The sequence below is a fragment of the Rhinolophus ferrumequinum genome, chromosome 9 (assembly GCF_004115265.2).
Source record: "Rhinolophus ferrumequinum isolate MPI-CBG mRhiFer1 chromosome 9, mRhiFer1_v1.p, whole genome shotgun sequence".
NCBI classification, from domain to species: domain Eukaryota; kingdom Metazoa; phylum Chordata; class Mammalia; order Chiroptera; family Rhinolophidae; genus Rhinolophus; species Rhinolophus ferrumequinum.
In genome coordinates this window covers 63041069-63060697 of record NC_046292.1, presented here as the reverse complement: position 1 = coordinate 63060697, position 19629 = coordinate 63041069, and the positions used below count along the sequence as shown (strand labels likewise).

At 38.2% G+C, this 19629-nt stretch overlaps 1 pseudogene; it reads left to right on the top strand.

The window, feature by feature from the left end:
- The first annotated feature begins 1869 nt into the window (after positions 1 to 1869).
- Positions 1870 to 7161, top strand: LOC117027098 (nuclear factor erythroid 2-related factor 2-like; annotated as a pseudogene).
- The last annotated feature ends 12468 nt before the right edge of the window (positions 7162 to 19629 follow it).

Sequence of the window (19629 nt, the reverse complement as noted above, 5' to 3'; positions counted from 1 at the left end):
CTGTGGAGTCAAAGTCCAATTTCCCCTTGGTACTCGGGATCAGTCACCTCAGCCAGCACAGTAACTCCCTTCTTTGCCTGTTGTTTCAGAGGCATGAGGAGCTACAGTGGCCTACAAAAAATTTAAGCTGCAGTCTTAACTTTCAGTTCAATAGAATCATTGTTGTGTCTTCTGGTAGACGCGTTCCTCCCATTGGAATTAAGATCTCTAGGCCAGCAGAGCATAAGGTGACGAGTACAGGAAGTAAAAGCTTTGGCTAGTGAGTCACTAAGGGTAATATTGAGTCATGCCATTCTCATTTTCATCCCCTGATTCCTGGGCCCGTGAACCCTAGATAAGGGAGAAACAGCACTACATATTGGATATATACATACAGCCTTCTGGAGAACCTTGCCCCAGCCTGTAAAGTATTGCCACCTAGCCGGCACCATAACTGAATTTTTAAAATGCCATTCCACTGTTCTATCAAACCATCTGCTTCAGGGGTGGGGAACATGGTAAGACCAGTGAATTCCATGAGCCCGGGCCCATGACTGCCCTTCTTTTGCTGTGAAGTGAGTTCCTTGATCAGAAGCAACGCTGTGTGGAATATCATTGCCGACGGATAAGGCACTTTGTAAGTCCACAGATGGTAGATTTGGGGGAGCATTGAGGGCAAGGGAGGCAAATCTGTATCCAGAGTAAGTGTCTATTTCAGTATGAACAAAATGCTACCCTTTTCAGGATGTAAGTGGTCCAATGTAATTAATCTGCCTCCAGGTGGCTGACTGAGCACCCTGGGGAATAGTGCCACATTGGGAGCTGGTGTTAGTCTCTGCTGTTAACAGATGTGCCTCTCAGCAGCGGTGGTAGCTTGGTGAGCCTTGGTAAGTGGAAGCCTGTGTTGCTGAGCTTATGCATAACCATCATTTCTGCTACCGTGGTCACTTTGCTCATGAGCCTATTCGGTGATGACGGGGGTGGCTGGGGCAAGAGACTGATAGCCACAGAATGAGTCATTATATTCACTTCATTATTAAAATCCTCCTCTGCTGAGCATTTACGCGGGGCACAAATACACAAATATCTCTGCGTTTTTAGCCCATTCAGAGAGGTCTATCTACCGATCTCTTCCCCAAATTTCCTTTTCACCAATTTTCCATATCCCTGACTATCCAGCCAAACCACTGGCCAGAGCCCATGAATCAGTACATAATCCTATATTTGGTTATTTCTCCTTCCAAGCAAAGTGAAGAACCAGGTGCACTGCCCAAAATTTGGCCCAGGGAGGCTTGTCCTTCAGGGATGTGCCAGAAATGGAGCTGTAGTGCTACAGCAGCTTTTGGGTGGTGTGTGTATATTGTGCAGAACCATCTGTAAACCAGGCCTGAGTTGTCTCTTCCTCCATCGACTAATCACAGGGAACTGGACATGAGGCCACAGGTACAGACTGTAAGAGAGAACAATGTAGCAGGAGTAGGGCTCATGGGCATTTGGGCTACTTCTTCATGTTATTTGTGCCTTCAGGGTCTGCATAGGCCCAATCGCATATATACTACTCCCATTTGATTATGGGTGCTATCAGCACCCAATTTTATGGCTTGGTATGTCCGATAACACCCAGTTCATGAAGGGCAGTTCAGGTCACCTAGTAACTTGAGGGCCCATGGTTAAACGTTCAGTGTCTATTAAAGCCTATTACCAGCCCAAGAGCTATTTCTCAAAAGGAGAGAGGCTAACAGTGGAGGATAGCAGGGCTCTATTACAAAGTTTTAAGGACCTGTGCTTTGATTCATCTATAGGGACCTACCTGCCAAAGGCTCCAAACAGCATTCCTGTCTGTCACTTACACTTTCAGCACCACTGACCCTTTAGGATCATGTGGCTCAGATGGCAGAGCAGCTCACACAGCTGACTGGCCCTGTTGCAGAGTCTTGTCCTATTCTGGGCCCCTCTCCAATCGAACAGCTTTTCAGGCCACTCAGTAAAGGGGCCAGAGTAACACACCCAGGTGAGAACTACGTTGCTTTCAAAATTCAAAGAGTCCTACTACCGTGTTTCCCCGAAAATAAGACCTAACCAGAAAATAAGCCCTAGCATGATTTTTCAGGATGACATCCCCTGAACATAAGCCCTCATGCATCTTTTGGAGCAAAAATTAATATAAGACCCGGTCTTATTTTCAGGGAAACACGGTAGGTATGTGACTCTCTTTTGGTTGTAGTAGCGGCTAGATGCAACAACTTACTCTTTCCCTTAGAAGGGATATCCCGGCATGTCCTATACCTTTGAGCCTCTAGAAATTTCACTGAAGCAGAAGGCCCCTGCATTTTTGTTGGACTTATTTCCCACTGCCTGGCACACAAATATCTTACCAACAAGTCTAGAGCAGTAGCTACTTCTTGTTCACTAGGTTCAGTTAGCAAAATGTCCCCAGTGTAATGGACCAGTGTGATATCATGTGGAAGGGAAGGGCAACCAAGATCCTTATCAACTCAATTATAACATAGGGCGGAGAGTTGATATACCCAGGAGGTTGGACAGTGAAGGTGCATTGCTGGTCTTGACAGCTGAAAGCAAACTGCTTCTGATGGGCCTTATTGATAGGGATGGAGAAAAAGGCATTTTCAGATGAATAGCTGCATGTCAGGTACCAGGGGATGTATTAATTTGTGTTCTCCCTGTTTCTTCACATGACTTTCTCTGTATGTCAGTGATGAGGAATTTAAATCATGACCTATGAGAAACATTTGGCTAGAAACATTTGAATGATCTAGAAACAATTAGCCTAGAGGAGAGCAGACAAAGGAAGAGGAGAAAGAAGCATAGGGTCACAGAGTAGAATTAAAACCACAGGCTATACGAAGTTAAGGGAAAACAAATTCCACTAAATGGAAGGAGGAATCTTCTAACACATAAGGCTGTCTCAAATGAAATAGACTAACTTGGAAATGAACAAGTTTCTAACCACTAGAGCTTTAAGCAGAAGTTTGTCAGGGATATCATATATTCAAGTGCCATACAGGAAATCAGGCCAAATGACATTAAGGTCCCTTGCAATCCTGAGACATTTGATAGTCAGTGTCCCCACTTTGAATTTTGAAGATATGTGGTAAGAATCTACCATGGTGCATATGGAAACCAACCAAAGATGTTTAAGTGATTATGTATGAGAACGTGTAAATAATCCACATGGTGGATTATGGAGCCAGAAAATATCAAAGCCCCAGTTGTAACAGTCCACTTTTGCTAGATATGCCGGAGTTACAAACAATCCAAAAATCTTGGTGCCTTCCTACAACAAAGGTTTCTTTCTTACTCTTATTACATACTAGCTGAAGATTGACTAAAATTCTGAACCACGTCCTCTTATCTTGGTGTCTAGGCTGAAAAAGAAGTCTGTCTCTAGACATAGATGGAACTATAAAACCACATGAAGGCTCTTAAAACTTCTGCTTAGAATTGGCATCGCCATTTCCACTTCATTTCGTTGGTCACAGCAAGACATCAAAAGGGCAGGAAGGATAGCCCTGAAAGCGAGGAACTATTTTGACTATATTTGAGCATACTATATCAAGTCATGTAGTCATGGTTTGAAATTTAACAATTCCACGCAGTGAAATAAATGACTTCTAGGGAGTAAGAAAAACCTTTTTATATGTAGCATTTATTTTAGAAACGTATTTTTTTAACAAAAGACAGAGCAATCTGAAAAACTACTACCTACTTCACTACAGAAAGAGAAAAATGAATCTCCCAGGCATTCACAACAGGTTTATTTGCAGAGTTGCAGGTAAAAGGCATATCATTATATTTCTTCATTGCCTGTGAAGAAACATATAGGGATATAAATATCTATGGCTCCTTAAATATAGTTGATAAAGCCTTTGTGCTTTAAAAGTAGAATTTTGAATAATTAATCACAAAGAAAGAGACTTCTCTGTAAGTTCATGACCAGAACTGCTTGGATGGTGGGAGTTTTGACCTTGTTTCACGTGGGGACTGTGCAGCTGGGTGGAGGAGCTGGTGGTAGAATTGACCAGAATGAAAGAGATAAGAAGAGGGAAGGTTTCCAAGGCTCTTTCATTTCAAACTAAGAGCATATCACACTAAGAGTCTAGACTTACTTTGAAGGCTATGGAGAATTAATAAAGACTTTTAAGCAAGGAAGAGGCAAAATTGGTTATATGCATATTATTAAAACAAAACCACTCAGACAACAACATGGAGGATGGATTGGAAATGGGACAAAATTTGAGGCAGGACTATTAGAATTAATGTTAGCTAGAAGTGAACGGTCTTAAACGTAGGCTAGGAGCAGTAGTAATAGAAAAGTAAGAACAAATGGAAAACAATTATAGAAATAAAAAGAATAGGCCTTGGTGACTGATTGGATGAGAAGTCTGAATGAGAAGGAGAACTCCATTGATTACCAAATTTTGGGCTTAGTGCAGCTGGGCGAGTGAGTATTGTGAAATAGTTTAGAAATGCAGATTTAAGTATTAGTTGCTACATTCTAAATTTGTAACCTTGAACAAGTTATTTTATCTTGTTGAGTCTCCATTTCCTCATCCATAAAATTGAGCTGATAATAATATTTTCATCATATTGTGAGAAGTTACATACTATTACCAGTGTCAGATTCAGAGATCCTCTAACGCACTTTAGAGATTGGGGACATGTTAAAATAGGCCAGTCGGCCATCCAGACTGCTGTCTTATTAATACTGTGTTGCCGGAATGCACAGGCCACATAGAGAACAGAGCATTAATGTCTCTAGTCTTGCTTCAAAATGGATATACTATACTTAAAAATGCTTATATAAGAAAGTGAAACACTTTTTCTTTCATGTTGCCACTGTGTCAATTCTGGTTTGCCTCACATATATTAATCTTAATGACTTTTTTTCTCTCTCTAGTTCCTTACCAGATGTCTTTGAACATGAGCATCACCCACCTCCAGGTTCAGTAGATGAAGTACTCAGAATTAGTATAGATCTTACACATTCACTAGGGAGAAATGGTGACACATTTTGGGATTAAATGGTTTGTGTAATAGAAAAGGAAATTGCATACAAAGCAGGCAGTAAAATTTAAAATTTTGGATCAACTATGACTATAAACCCCAATACTTTAGAGGGGAATCAAGCATTGATATCAGTCTCCCAGCTGTCACCAGGAATCCTGCAATTGGTAATGTAGTCCTGCGTTGCACCAGAAATTTCTAATTTGCAGACTAGCAAGCAATCTGTAGTATATCAGAGACATCAAAGATGGAGCTTCCTAAAACTTTCCTGGGCTTTTGCTCCCATCCTTCCCCACCAAATGGGAGGTAGAGAAGGGAAGAAAGAAAGGACTGGGGAAGGAGCAAGGAGCAAGACCTTTCTTGGGGAGCTCTAGCATATGTTCCATAGCCCAGCATGCTGATCTTGGACCAGCAGCCATGCAATTGCTGCTATCCAAGTGAGATGTGGATTTGATTGACATAATTTGTATGCAAAATATAAATCTATGGTAAGTCATGACATGTTTAATTTTAACAGTTATATAAGAATATGAGTTGGCAAAACAGAAGAAACTTAAAAAAGAATGACAAAAACAACCTCATGAGAGGCAAGAGAAAGGTTTTTTTTTTGGCTCAGTTACGACTAGATACCGAGTTTCCCCGAAAATAAGACCGGATCTTATATTAATTTTTGCTCTGAAAGACACATTATGGCTTATGTTCGGGGATGTCATCCTCAAAAATCATGCTACGGCTATTTTCCAGTTAGGTCTTATTTTTGGGGAAACATGGTAAGAGAAGGTTGTATTCTTCCCAAGTCAAAGAGCAGCATACTCTCCCAGCTGCTCCCACACCTCTGGGGCAGATATTCCAATTTGTAAGACAATGAGGTGTCTGCAGCTCTATTTCCATCCCTTTTTCATGATGCTTCTAGCTTCCTTGACAGAGTATTCTCCATTACTCCAAATCAGGCTCAGTTGCCTGAAGCTTCTGTGTTTCTATCAGCCTTGGCTTATACAGTGTAATAATATAGTGATAGGATAGGATCGGAGAGAATAATGATAATCATACAGCAGAATATGATTATGTTTGGGAGGAGCTATGAGTCTCTCCAAAATTACTGTCTTAACATTTGAAATGACAAGCTGGATCACACCAGCAAAGCTCCTAGTCCAGAATCTACACTGATGAGAAATTGACAATAGTTACCATTTCTATACATCAATCTCTTCATTGGAAAAAGAAGTAGGTAACTGTAACCTAAATTTTCTGTATTTTGAGGATTCCTTTGCTAAGCATCCTCCCCACGGAAACCCCAATCACTTGACAGACAACTCTTTAAATTAAATAATGATAAATTTGAATTTGTTATAAAAAGTGATAATAAAGTAAAAAGTAATGTGGTGATTAATTTATTCTCTATTCAGTTCAGTATGAAGAATAGCATCCCCTTCTTTGCTACTTTCAGCCAATCTCTTTCTATACTGCTAAATTATATTGACATTGATATCATTAGTAATATTGCTATTTCTGATCTATCACTTTATAAAGTTTGCAACAAAAACTACCACCCAAACTAGTGCAATTTGATGATTCTGACACTTGGCATTTCATTGAACACAAGTCAGAGCGTCGCATGGCATGACAAGAACACTCAGGGGAATCCTCCATCTATGGAGACACACCACATGGCTTCAGTGAATCAGAAATGGAAGAGACAGACAGAGGCTCTGGAAAGACCACCAGGGTGGTCCTCAGACACAGCAATCAAATCTTCTGGGGACTTACAGCATCTCATCTCATGATCTTGGGGCAAAGCACTCCAGTTAGTGATGTTGGAATGTAAACACATGAAAAAAAGAATTGCCTGTAAATCCTGCCATAATAAACCCACTCACAAAAGATAAACATTCAAGCTTTCTGTAATCTCATGTCACAAGAGATGAGCTAAGGGCAAAATCTCTCCATATCCCTTTCCCTGTAGAATAAATCATTAATCTCCCCATTAATTACTTCAATAAAAGGATGTCAAAGGAGTAATTCAATAAGACTCAACTTGCATTAATTTGAGATATACATATATATTGGAGGGGTAAAGATAAAGTGGTGGCTCGGAATTAGAAAAGGAAACTGGAAAATGCAGTAGAACGAGCAAGATCTGAATCACTGCAAAGATGAATTTTAAAATTTGCTCATGAAAAAGGGAAAAAAGATAAGAGCTTCTATCTACTAAAAATCTTATGTCTTGAGGTCTTCAGTTATGATACACCATGGAGATGGAAAACTTTATTCTCCTAGTTAACACTCACTTCAGCAAACCAGAGATGACAATGTATCATTTGTTCCCCAAAGTAGGAATCTAGCCAGACATTAAGAAAAACTAGAATTGGGAGGATTTTGCCTTTTCTGAGCTAGTTTTTTTTTTGTTTTGTTTTGTTTGTATTGTTATAATAAAGCTCCTACTGTGAGGTGAAATGCAGAATCAGGCACCTGGGATTTGCTTTAATCAAGTATGGTAAGCTGCAGACAAAAATGGTTGCTATGAAGAAAGTTTATGCTCACAGATCCGTAGACAGAGAAGGCACAGCAAACCCCGCAGGGCTAAATGGGTAATGCCAAGGTTGGTCAGGAGGCAAAGGGAGAGGGGGAAATGAGGGCAAGAAGCTTTATTGTGGTTTCTGGAGGAAGAGGTGAGGCAGAGTAAGAAGGTTTAGGATTGGCTAGTTTGAATAATTTCAGCAATCCGTGGAACATAGAGGCTAGTTGTCTGATACCTGGTGCTGAGGTGATTAGGGCAGGTTAATAGTGTCCCTGAGTGTGAGAGCCCTTTAGAGGAAGTGGTTGAAGGTGTGAGCTCTGGATTGGTCGGCTGCATATGAAAGACATGCTGGTACCATGTTTCCTGAAAATAAAACCAGGTCTTATATTAAGTTTTGCTCCAAAAGATGCATTAGAGCTTATGTTCAGGAGATGTCCTCCTGAAAAATTATGCTAGGGCTTATTTTCCAGTTAGATCTTACTTTTGGGGAAACATGGTAGGTAAATTGCTTGCTATCTCTAGGAATTAGCTGTTCCTGGGGAAATTCCTCCAGGTTCAGCAAGGCCCCAGATGCCAAAGTATCAGAATACAGAAGCTAGAAAACATGGTTATTACACAGAAATACGTCACACTTCATAACTGACTCTGAAAAAAAATACAGCCAAAACTTCATATTGAAAATATACAAAACTCTGAAAAACATTGAAGTTCTCATCAGTACGTAGAAGCCATAGTTTCATTTTAACTGCCAATTTACTTTCTTTAGTACTATTTGGAGTAGTTCCTATAGAAGTGTAAATACTGCAAAAGTTTTTATTTGTGCTTTTCTTATTTCTTTGATTACATTCACAAATTTATATAATGGTATGATTTCTGGCTAAATGTAAATTATAACTGCTATGTACTTAAAAATATATTATATGAACAGAAAATGGCATTTTTAATATTAAATTGTTTAGCTTTGGCAAAACAAACAAACAAAAAACAACAAAAAAAACCCTCAAAAACCTGGTACAAGTAAAAAAAAATCATGGCTATTTATTTTTAAAAGATCATATTTCTAGGTCTTAAGGTGACTGTTCAAATATGGCTCAGAAATAAATGTCATTCTGTCAGGAATACACAATCTCTCATACAATCAGATGTGTCTAGGGATAATAAAGCAGTCTCCTTTGTTGGGTCCTCCTCTTCTTCTAGACCTCTTAAGTGTGGAAGGCCTTAGGCTCAGTCCTTGGACTTTTTCTGCTTCTGTCAGTATCCACTCTCTTAGTTCTCTCAGGTAGACTCATAGCTTTCAATTTCATCTATATGTTTGTAACTCCCAATTTTATTTCTCAAGGCCAGAAATCTCTTCCAAATTCCAAACACATACATCTAACTTTCTACTTCGCTGCTCCACTTAGATGTTTATAAACATCTCAAGCTTAACACATCTGAAAATGGAACTTGTTATTGCCTCCCCCATCGTCCGCCGCACACTACTACCAAACTTTTGACTCCAATATGCTTCCACAGATCAGTTAATGTTATTAGTCAGGAAGAATAGGGCCTTCTTGACTCCTCTCTTCCTCTCATATCCACATTCAATCCATAAGCAAATCCTTCTGGAGAGTCCTGCCCAGCTTTCACAGCCCTTTTTTTTTTTTTCTGTTTCAAGTTTGGGAATCTGACCATTGTTTCAAATGTCAAATAGTTAAAAGTTGATTTAGTCAGAGTTCATAACCTTTTTGGCAATATAATTTCCTCACAAATATAGATGGGCTCATGATCTATTTCTCTGCTGAAATTCAGCAGGTTATGTACGTTCTCCAACTGTTACATTTGATCTTTTAAAATATTAATTATAATTATTTTTAAGATTCTGTCTGATAGTTGCATCATCTGGGTCATTTCTGAGTCTATTTCTGTTGATTGTTTTATCTTCTCTCAGTAGGTTGTTTTTTTCTTGCTTTTTGTTCTCAATTTTATATTGACTACTGGACATGACATATAGGATAGGAAAGACTAAGGTAGATAGCGTTTGTTCCTGGATATGGCAATATCTCTTCTTCTGTGGAACCATTCATGTGGATTTGAGTCAATATAGTCAGGAATTGAGCTGGGTTTGGGTATCATTTTTGCTTTTGTTGTTTTCACTGTACTACAGGCTTCAAATTTTTTCAGCAGTTGAACTCCTTGGATTTGGGGAGGGAGACAGAGTGCTAAAGGGTTTCTCTCATTGTTTCTGCTCCTCCCTCAGCTTTCAGACTGCCCACAATCTTGCCCTTCCCCCAATAGTAGAATGCTGTTGTGGGGGGATTCTCTGTTGTCCTGTTCCAGTCTCATTCTTTGGCAGGCCAACATAACTGGGCTTTGGAGGTGAGGCTTTCTCAATATGTCTACACATCCTACCAGTGGCGTTGGTCTTGTGCAGGAGTTTCTTGCTTTTCCCCAAGTGGCAGCAGAACTCTTATTGGTAAGATTCAAGATCTGAGATGTTTTTCTTCCTCTCCTCCAGAAACTTCTACTCCTTCCTTAAATGTAATCAGTCTTTGCCTTTACCCTGTAGGCAAGAGGGTTTGCCACCCCTTCCCACAGTGATTGAAGGCTTTTGCTTAAATGGAGAGAAGAAAACAGGGAAGTCAATCAAGCCTTGTGTCCATCCCCTAACAGCTTCCCATTACTTCCTCACACCTGCATTAGTGAGGTGGCTCTCAGATCTCCTGCCTTGTCCCCAGTCTTTCTGTGAGTACCCCGTGGAAGGCCATGAGAAAAAGCTTGAGGGTGAGAGCAATTTCCCATCGTTTTGGGGATGTTCAACTATCCTACACTGATGCATCAGCCCACATGTGTCTTTAATTTTTTTTTTTAATGTTAGCTCCTTTTTTTTTCCACCCATTTATGTGGTGGCCACAGGTTTTCCCTACGCTGTCATGGGTCAAAAAGTTCATCAGTTCCATCTCTTTTTGAAAGAACATGTCTCTCTTTGGAATTCAGATTACTCAGTTGCTTTGTGATCTCAGCTCTCTGAAATGCTCCAGGAAAGTTATGATTTTGTAGATTAATTACCTCTTTTCTCATTATTAGTTTTAGTGTGATAATCTTTATAACTTTGTTCATCCAAAGTGGAAGCTGAAGTATTATATTCTTCAGTTTTAAGTAGTAGAAATTAATTCTGGCTAATTTAAGCAGAAAAAAAACATATTGATACTGGGGAATTAACAAAATCCACAGGAAAGACAAAAAACCAAGCTCAAATTAGATAAGAACCAGGGCAACTCCAATGGTCCATGCGAAAAGGACAACTTACCCATCTTGTTAGGGTATGTTTACTGGAAAGAATGAATTCCAACTGTCCTAGATTCTCAAGATTCAAAAAGAATTTCAGATTGGTCATTTTAGTCCTCATGCTTATCTCTTGGTTTTATGAAGACACTGTGGTTATACAAATAGAAGATAATAATACACCAAAGTAAGGGTTATATCACTGGAAAAGGATGAATGGATTCTGGGAGGGCAAAAAAAAAACAATTTTCCACTATGCCTATAGATGTTGTTGATTTACTGATTACAATTGCTATAATCAAGATTTCATTCATTTGTTTGTTCAACACACATTTATTGGTTATTTATTCTGTGCAAGGCAATGCTTTTGTTGGAATTACAGACAAATAACCACAAAATAAGAAATGCTTTATGAATTAAATTATTAATTTTGTGACATTTTTAACTCTGTTTTGGTTGCTTCCATGTTTTCGGTTTTATTCTTGAATATTTAGATAACAATGAGCATCTAAAATGCTAACCTATTTTGCTCTGGCAGTGAGTTACAAGGGAAGACTAGACAATAAAACTAGGGAACCTATTTTTACTCACTAAAAATGCAAAATCATCATGTGAATTATTATATGATACTTAAGAAAAGAGATAGAATAGCCTTTGGAAGATAAATGCTCTGTCTAGTATCAAACATAGTTTTAAAATCTTTGTACAATTAGATGAATTTCAATAATTTTTATCCATATTTTGAGAGTTTTATGGGATCTATTAATCTTGGCAGTGACTTACAACAAATAAGCAAGGTCAGAGGCAATACATAAATATGTTTGATAGAATTATTTATTGTGAGTCTGATTTTTATTCCTTGTTCTTCTAAGGAAATTACCCTTCTTGCAATCTGAGAGTGGGTAAAACGGCTTGCAAGTTTAATTTTGTATTATTTGCTTGGCAAATGAAATGAGTTTTCCTAAGAAATTGGACTGATTAATAAAATGTTCTATGTCTGGGATACTTGGGTCCACAAATGGTATCGAATATATAATTAATAACTTCTCTTCCTTAATGAGGCAATAGAGTGGAACGGTAAGGATGAGAGCTCAAGAATCAGGAAGACCTAGATTTAGACAAACTTGGATTTAAGTCTCTGGCAATTTCTAGCTTTGCAACACTGGGGAAATTATTTACTACCTTTAAATTTTCAGTTTCGTCATGTATAAGAAGGGAATAATATGATCTCTTCATAGGGTTTATATAAGAATTAAATGAAGTATTTAGTATAGTGCATTTACTTACAAAAATGTCAATAAAAAGTAACTATTATTATTAGCTCTCTTACCATAATAATCTACCAGGCTCGTCACCTCTCTGGATGGTGTAGGTTGAATTATTTACAATTTTTCTGGAGATCAACTTGATAAACTTGAAATCCTGTTATTAAAATATTGATTTACCATAATTATCAATCAGAAATGTTATAGTCTCTCTTAAAATTACCTGATGTACAAGTTATAATTATGAAAAGGAAGGTGTCTGTCATTGGGAGGAACAAACAGAAAACCTTAAGCCACACCCTTGACAGAGTGAATAAATGGGGTTGGATTGGATAGGAACGACCATGTTCCTTCTTTAAAACACATCACTCATGCATGGGAACCTTGCACAAGACTGAAGATAACTCTCTGTGCTTGTGGACCTGACAAGTTTGTAGTCCCTCAAATCCAATTATAAAATCAAAAAGCCATAATCAGTAGGACAAATATTTGAGAGTTTTTATTTTTTTTATCTGCTTTGTTGACTATTTATTTTGAACCATTTCTTCCTTAAGTGAAAGAGGAATGACACCGTGGGTTATAAGCTGGATGAACTAGACTTTAGTCCTTGCACCCGTCTTTAATTTCTTATGTGACTCTGGCAGATGGTCCTATGACTCAGTTTCCTTTTCTGTCAAACTGATGAGAAAATTATTTCCTTAAACTTCAGCGTCCGTTGGAAAATGGAAACACAGGAATTACAACAATTACTATTCCTACTGTCTTTCCCCATATTTTCTAGTTTTTCCCCCACCTTCTTGTGAGATACCCTGGGAATCCACTCTGCATGTGCCTCAGTTATTTCGGGGAGAGACATGGAGATGGTGGAGAGTTGCCTGAGAATTTAGAATGCCCAGTTATCGTAAAGAATTTGCCATTTTCCTTCCCTTTTGTTTGAGCTTCTAAAAATCAGTCTGTTGCTGCCTCTGGTGCCACTTCTACCCAGTTTGCTGGTATTGCTGATGCTTGTGGTAAGTTAGTCCTTAAAATGGTTCCAGCTGAAATTAGGAAAACAAATAAGCAGCATCAAACCCCACATTAAACAAAAGGAAACACATCTTTGTCATGAAGGTCCCAAATATTACTGTTTTGTGTGTTCAATGTCTTCCCGAGTTTCCAGTAAAACAGGTTTTACTTTTTCTTGAGCCCTGACATTCCTAGGACTTGAACCTGAGAGCTGGGCTAGAGGACAATGTGAGCAAAAGATATCAAGCTGTACTCAAATTCTGCAGAGGCATGGCTACTGAGACAAGCTTGTGTGCCTGACTTTTTCTTTTTTTTTTTTTTTTGCCTTAGGAGGAATTCGTTTTTACCAGGAAAATCTTCAGTTCCTCATCGGATATATTCTTGGCAGACATTAGTATTCCAGACAAGGCCTAACCAAGCTTCAAAGCATGGACTACCTAGGCTCCTACAGGAACCCCTAGCTTCATTGTCCTTTATGGGTCCTTTTTATGATATGAAACTAGGTGTCAAAAAATGTGATAATAACTAAAACAGCCAGTGTGTCTCTACGCGGGTGGAGCCTGCAAAATGGATAGATAACTCAGATCAGATACCCACTTCTCCTGTGTCAACATCTCAGTATCACCTAAGAACTCCAGAACCATGATCCAGTTCCAGGGAAAAATGAGGAAAGATCTGGAATTGACTGAGATTAAATCTTTGCTAACTAATGAAGTGAGAGACTTAAATAAAAGTTAATTCAAGTTATAGAAAAATGCAGTTAGGCCTAAGGGAGATTTTAGTCATATGTTATCATGGACACAGCTCCATTTCCTTTATCCTCAGCTGTACGCTATCTGCCTCTCAAAAGCCTAATGGCTGCTAGCTTTTTCATGGGCAGCCGGTAGAAGTGAGGTCTCAGGCTCTGATGGGGTTCTAGCACAGGGAAATTAGTTCAGTGCTTTTTCCCTCATGGGATGGGCAAAAAACATCATCAGGGAACTAGTGAGGACTAAAAGCAGTGGATTTGGGCAACGCTGGGAGGTCAGAGATCTGTGAATCTCCAGACAGAAGACAATGTTGGCTCAGATCTTCTTGCCCTCACAGCTCTAAGAAAGAGCTACGCAGAAAGACGGATCTCCCTGTTCCCTAGGCTATGGAAGTACCAGGAGACCTGAGAGCAGCAACACGGTCTGGAGACTCTGCTTTATATTACAGGTGACAGTAAGTAGAGATAGCTTCATATTTCATGGTCTGCGAGATTCCTGTCATTTAGCATCTGAGTGCCAATGAGCTGACATAGGAAAATAACCCAGGCAATAGCTAAGAGAAAAGCAGTCGTCAGAACAAACATGCCACTGATAGAGTGTAGCTGCAGGAGATAGTGACATCTTGAATTGAGATTTAAGACCAGCATAACAACATTTTTCCTGAAATTGAAAACATAGCTTCCAAAATAAAATAAAAAAGAAATCAAGAGAAGAACTGAAGAAGAGGATAGTTTCTATTGAAATCTGAATCAGTGGTCTGAAAAATCAAGTGCTAAGAAATATTTTAAAGCATAAGGAAACAAAAAATGAACCTGAAAAGGAAATGGAAGTCAGGTCCACGGGATGTAATTTGTATGAAATTTCAAAGGGAAGAGCAAGAACAAATGTAAGTTAAACAATAATTCAAATAATCAGAAAAAAATTTCTTACTTTAAGACCTAAGTCTGATAAAACTCCTGAATGCTAAGGATATAAGGAAAATGCCACAAGTTTCCAAGCATTTATGAACAAATTATCTACAAAGGAAAAGATATCAGACTTGCATCAGACTTCTTATTTGCAACAATGAAAGCTAGAAGTAAGAATGAAGTTCTGTTCACAGATTATTTTCAGAATAGAATCACAAACAAATAATTCAATACCTGGACAAGATATCATTTACCCCTGAGCACGAAAGAAAGATATTTAAAAATATATGAGAAAAAGTTTACTACTTATTTACTTCATCAGAGAAAATCCACAAGAAAAGGCTTTAACCAAGTAACACATAGACCAGGATAGAAATCTCAAGATGGAAAAAGATGAGGAGAGAAGTAGAACTGAAGTGGAGGAAAGAAAGAATGTTGAAAGAGGAAAGTATTCCAAAAAGCTTATCTTATTCAAGTGGAAGAGGAGAAACGGGAAATATAGGATCTTTGTAAGAAAAATAATAATATCTTGCTTTTATGTTATAGTCCAGTGATAATACTTGAGAGCAAGGGAAAGGAAGATAACCATTAATGAAAAGAAAAAGAAAAAAACAGTAGAACTTGCAAATAAACAAGGGTGAATGAGTGAAATTTGACGAGATGGGCAAGCATAAGATAAAGGTAAAGGGGAAAACAGCATGGAATGATGCATGAGTAAAAATAAAATGCAAAGAATAATGTCAAGTATATCAGGCATTACGCAAAACATGATTTGACAAACATTCTCTTATTAAAAAAGACTGTTAGATTTATTTTTTTGTAAAGAGCAGATTTTTGCTCTTTGCAAAATACATACTTAAAATACAGTAAAATAAAAGAACAACCAAAGGAAAAAAAAAACCTCAACAAAACAAAACAATGAAATTGCATAGAAAGACAGCAAGAGGGATAATATTAATAGCAAATAATGTGGAACAGAATGTTAAAAGCTCTAAATAGGATAAGGACAGACATTGTGAATTGGTTAAAAGCACTGTTTTTAGTAAACAAAAGAAGAAACTAAATGCACAAACAATACTTTTAGGACTAGAAGGGGACATTTTATTTAAATTAAAAAAAGAAAAGAAATGGAAAGTTCCAGTCAATATGGTGGAGCAGGTAATTGCTGTGCTCGCGTCGTCCCAGGACCACATCAGAGTTACTACTAAACTGCAGAACAACCATCATTGAGAACCTCCTGAAGTCTAACTGAACAGAAGACCTATAACTAAGGACATATACTTTATGCTAAAACAATAGGGACCAGTAAATCTGAACTCAGAGGAAAATATATTGCCCTTAATTATGAATCCAAGAAGAACAAGAACAACAAAAACAAAACAAAGAAACTCTGAAAAGAAAATTAAGTGATAAATGTTGAAATTATTAAAATAGATAAAATAGCAGAAAAGAAGAATGAATTCAAAGATTGATTCTTTTAAAAGACCAATAAAACAGATAAGTATCCTGTGAGCCTGATGCTGAAAAGAGAATGAAATCAAAATTAGACAAGATTAATCATGTGAATGTAGGAAAATGATTAGAAGAATTCTAAATAAATGTTAAAGGCAACTCTGGAAAGTACCTTAAAAAAAAAAACCTAGAAGAAACAAATGCTTTTCTAGAAAATATATATACATTATCACAAATGACACAGACTTAGTGAAAACTTGAATAGACCAATTATTATAGAAGAGATTGGAGAAGTGATTAATGATTTCCTATTGAAAAAGGCAGAAGGCAGATTGATTCACAGTTGAATTTTTAATCTGACCATTAAAAAATAGAAAATTTCAATATTATTTAAACTATTGTGGGTCTTAGAAAAAGATAGAAATTTCTTGAGTTAGTTTTATGAAGCCAGAATACCTCAAATACCGAAGCCAAAGAAGGAATTCAACAACAACAACAATAAAAAGTGCAGGCCAATTTCACCTATGACTATAAATGCCAAATGTTTAAATAATATATTAGAGGATATTGTAGAGAAGTGAATCAAAAGAATAATACACCATGACAAAATAGGCTGTATGAGAGGAATGAAAGGGCGGTTCAATTCCAGGAAGTCTATCTACATATTGATCACATTAAAAATTAAAGGGAAAATAACCTGACCATTATCAATAGGTAGTAAAAAGACATTAGATAAAGGTCCATGGCAAACGGAAAAATCTGTTATCATCTTGGATGGAATGTTATTATTATAAATGGCAATTTTTCAAAAATTAATGCATACATTTAATTCTGTCATAATTAGACTCTTAATATCACTGCCTAAATAAGGTTTAACAATCATCCTAAATTTAACAATTATCTCCCCTCCCCCAGTCTCCCTCACTATGACAGAAAATCCTCAGCTGTGTCTCCCAAGTGCTCAGAAATAATTCCACTCATGTTCTACTACTCTACACTCCTTGTCAAGTTATCTTGACCCGGTATTCGTCACCAGTGTCCTTTATGAGAATAGGCCTTTACTGGCCAGAGTCCTTCTGTATTGGCGGCAAAGCTGCACAGAGGTCTATGGCATACTGGGTGAGAGAATGGCCTGCTCTCCAGCTCTGTGCTCTATTTTGTCACCAGGGCGCAAAGTAATACTTCTTAGATCCTAAATACCACAGTCATTTATGAAAAGGATTTCTCAGTTTCTGGCCCTAACTTTCTTACCCAAAGGGCTCAAAACCCCTGGAAAACTTTGTGGAAGAGCAGGGAATATAGGCACCACAGCACTCCCTCCATTGCTTTTGACAGTTTTTCAAAGCCACTGGCACAAAATTTCCCTTTCCTTCATTCAGAAACATACGCTCCAGTAATGTCAACTTATACATACAGACAGATGGCTAGAGACTTCACCAGTCCATCAAGTTTATAACTGATAAAGTTCTAAATCACAATTTGGTCTCAGGTGCACCACCCAAGACCTCATCCTCTTTTTTTATATCCCTGTCAAACAGACAGAAAATACTAATCGCAAAGGTATCTTGTCTCCTCCAGTTCTGTTCCTTCATTGTCTCTTTTTAAAAGGAAATAACTGTGCATGGAGAGAAGAATCACACGTTTCTGAAGCTGAGGCCCTCCTGGCCCCGAGTCACAGCTGCCTGGCTTCACTGGGCATCGAGTGCCCAGGCTCATCAGCAACATGGAGCTCTGGGGATTTCTGTTGGGATGGTACTGACGTGTGAGTATTTATTTAAGAAGGTAACATAATAACAATGACACAACATAAGGGAACAATTTCATTTTATTCCTTATTTCTCAAAAATCTTCCTTAAGATGATGTGAGAGTTAAGGCCTCTTACTTCTCTAAACTCTGGTAAGGTGTATGACATTAGGTCCATTTAAAAACTCTGACATTGGAAGAATAATAGTATAAAATATATTATAGTAATAATAGTTTAAGTGTAGTATAAAGTGTAATATAGTATAAATAATAGTGAAAAACGGTGAACAAATAGGTAATGAAGAGTTCCTCCTCACCCTCAAATGACTCTAACAGTACATTTCTGACAATTGATGTTGCTAAGCTAATTCTGGGTGAAGTCCAGCCTCTTCTTTCTGATCCCTATTCTTAACCTAAGGGTGGTGATGTCCATCTTAGATACTTAAGGGTCCCTTTCTCCACCATGAAACCTAGTTTTCACAAAGGGAGTTTAAACAAAAAGGAAGGATAAACATTCAAGAAATATTCAAGTGCCAATCATGGACATGATAAGGCTTAGGTGTATGTTTTCCAGAGGCTTTCTAGAGGAAAGACAGTTGTCAAAAACTCCAGGTTACATTGCCTATTGGGCCACTCATAATCTGAGATGTGAATCCAGTACAAATCTCTGAGACCAGTTTCTCTCTCTAAAAAAATAAACAAATAAAAAAGCAACAATAAACAATAGTACCAATTTCACAGGAGGTTTCAAAACAACAAATAAAGGAATAAAACTGGAAATACTCTCAGTACAGTGTTTGGTCCATAGTAGGTGCTCAGTTTATGTTAAAATTATGTTAATTTACTCAAAAGAGCACTAAACCTGTATGGAGAGAAAATTACTTTTAAAGGAGAAATTTCATATTATTTGGAGGGTTTTTTTTGTTTGTTTGTTTTTCCGCCCTTAAATTACATGCCCTTTTTTTCACCCATTCTATATTGAAAACTATACATTTGTCTCCATCTCCATCATGGTCTGAAATTAACCTGTGTCGCCTGGGCCAGGGACCACAAAAATGCTTTCACAAATATCGAAGGGATGATAGCGTGGGAACTTCTCTCCAGTTCTATAAAGTTCATTTCAAGTGAGGACACGATTCCCTCCCCGTTCCGAAGACACTAATCTGTGAAATGGTGAAACAATGAACCTCAAATATTTTTCAATTTCTTTGATAATCTTTTATAGATCTGTATGTTAAAATGGTTTCCTAAATCTACATTTTCCAAACTACTATGGTTCAACGTTTTCAGAGCTGTAACGCTGTGATTCCAAACTGTCTCTCACTTCCCGGTATCTACCAAGGATGGGGACCACTTGATTTTATTTTCTAACTTTCAAGCTGGCCTTGGATACCCTTTTATTCTTTACTCCACAATGATGCTGGTATAAAAGATCTGAGGAGTCCCTTCAAGGACTCAGGAAGCCGCGCTGATATGTGGTAAGACGTGCACCGTGAACTGGCGCCATAGGGCTCCACGATGGAACAGGAGGTGGCAGGAAGCCAGGGCGCAGGCCAGCACCCTTTCGCATCTCCTTAGGCAGGGACACCGCCCAGGCGACACCGCCCAGGCGCTCCAGTTGCTAAGTCCTCTGTTTGCCGCGTTCTAAAGGAGCTTCGAGCCGGACCATGGCAAACCGGGAGGGGGGAAGCTTGGAAAAGCCAAAGGACTGTCTTCAGTC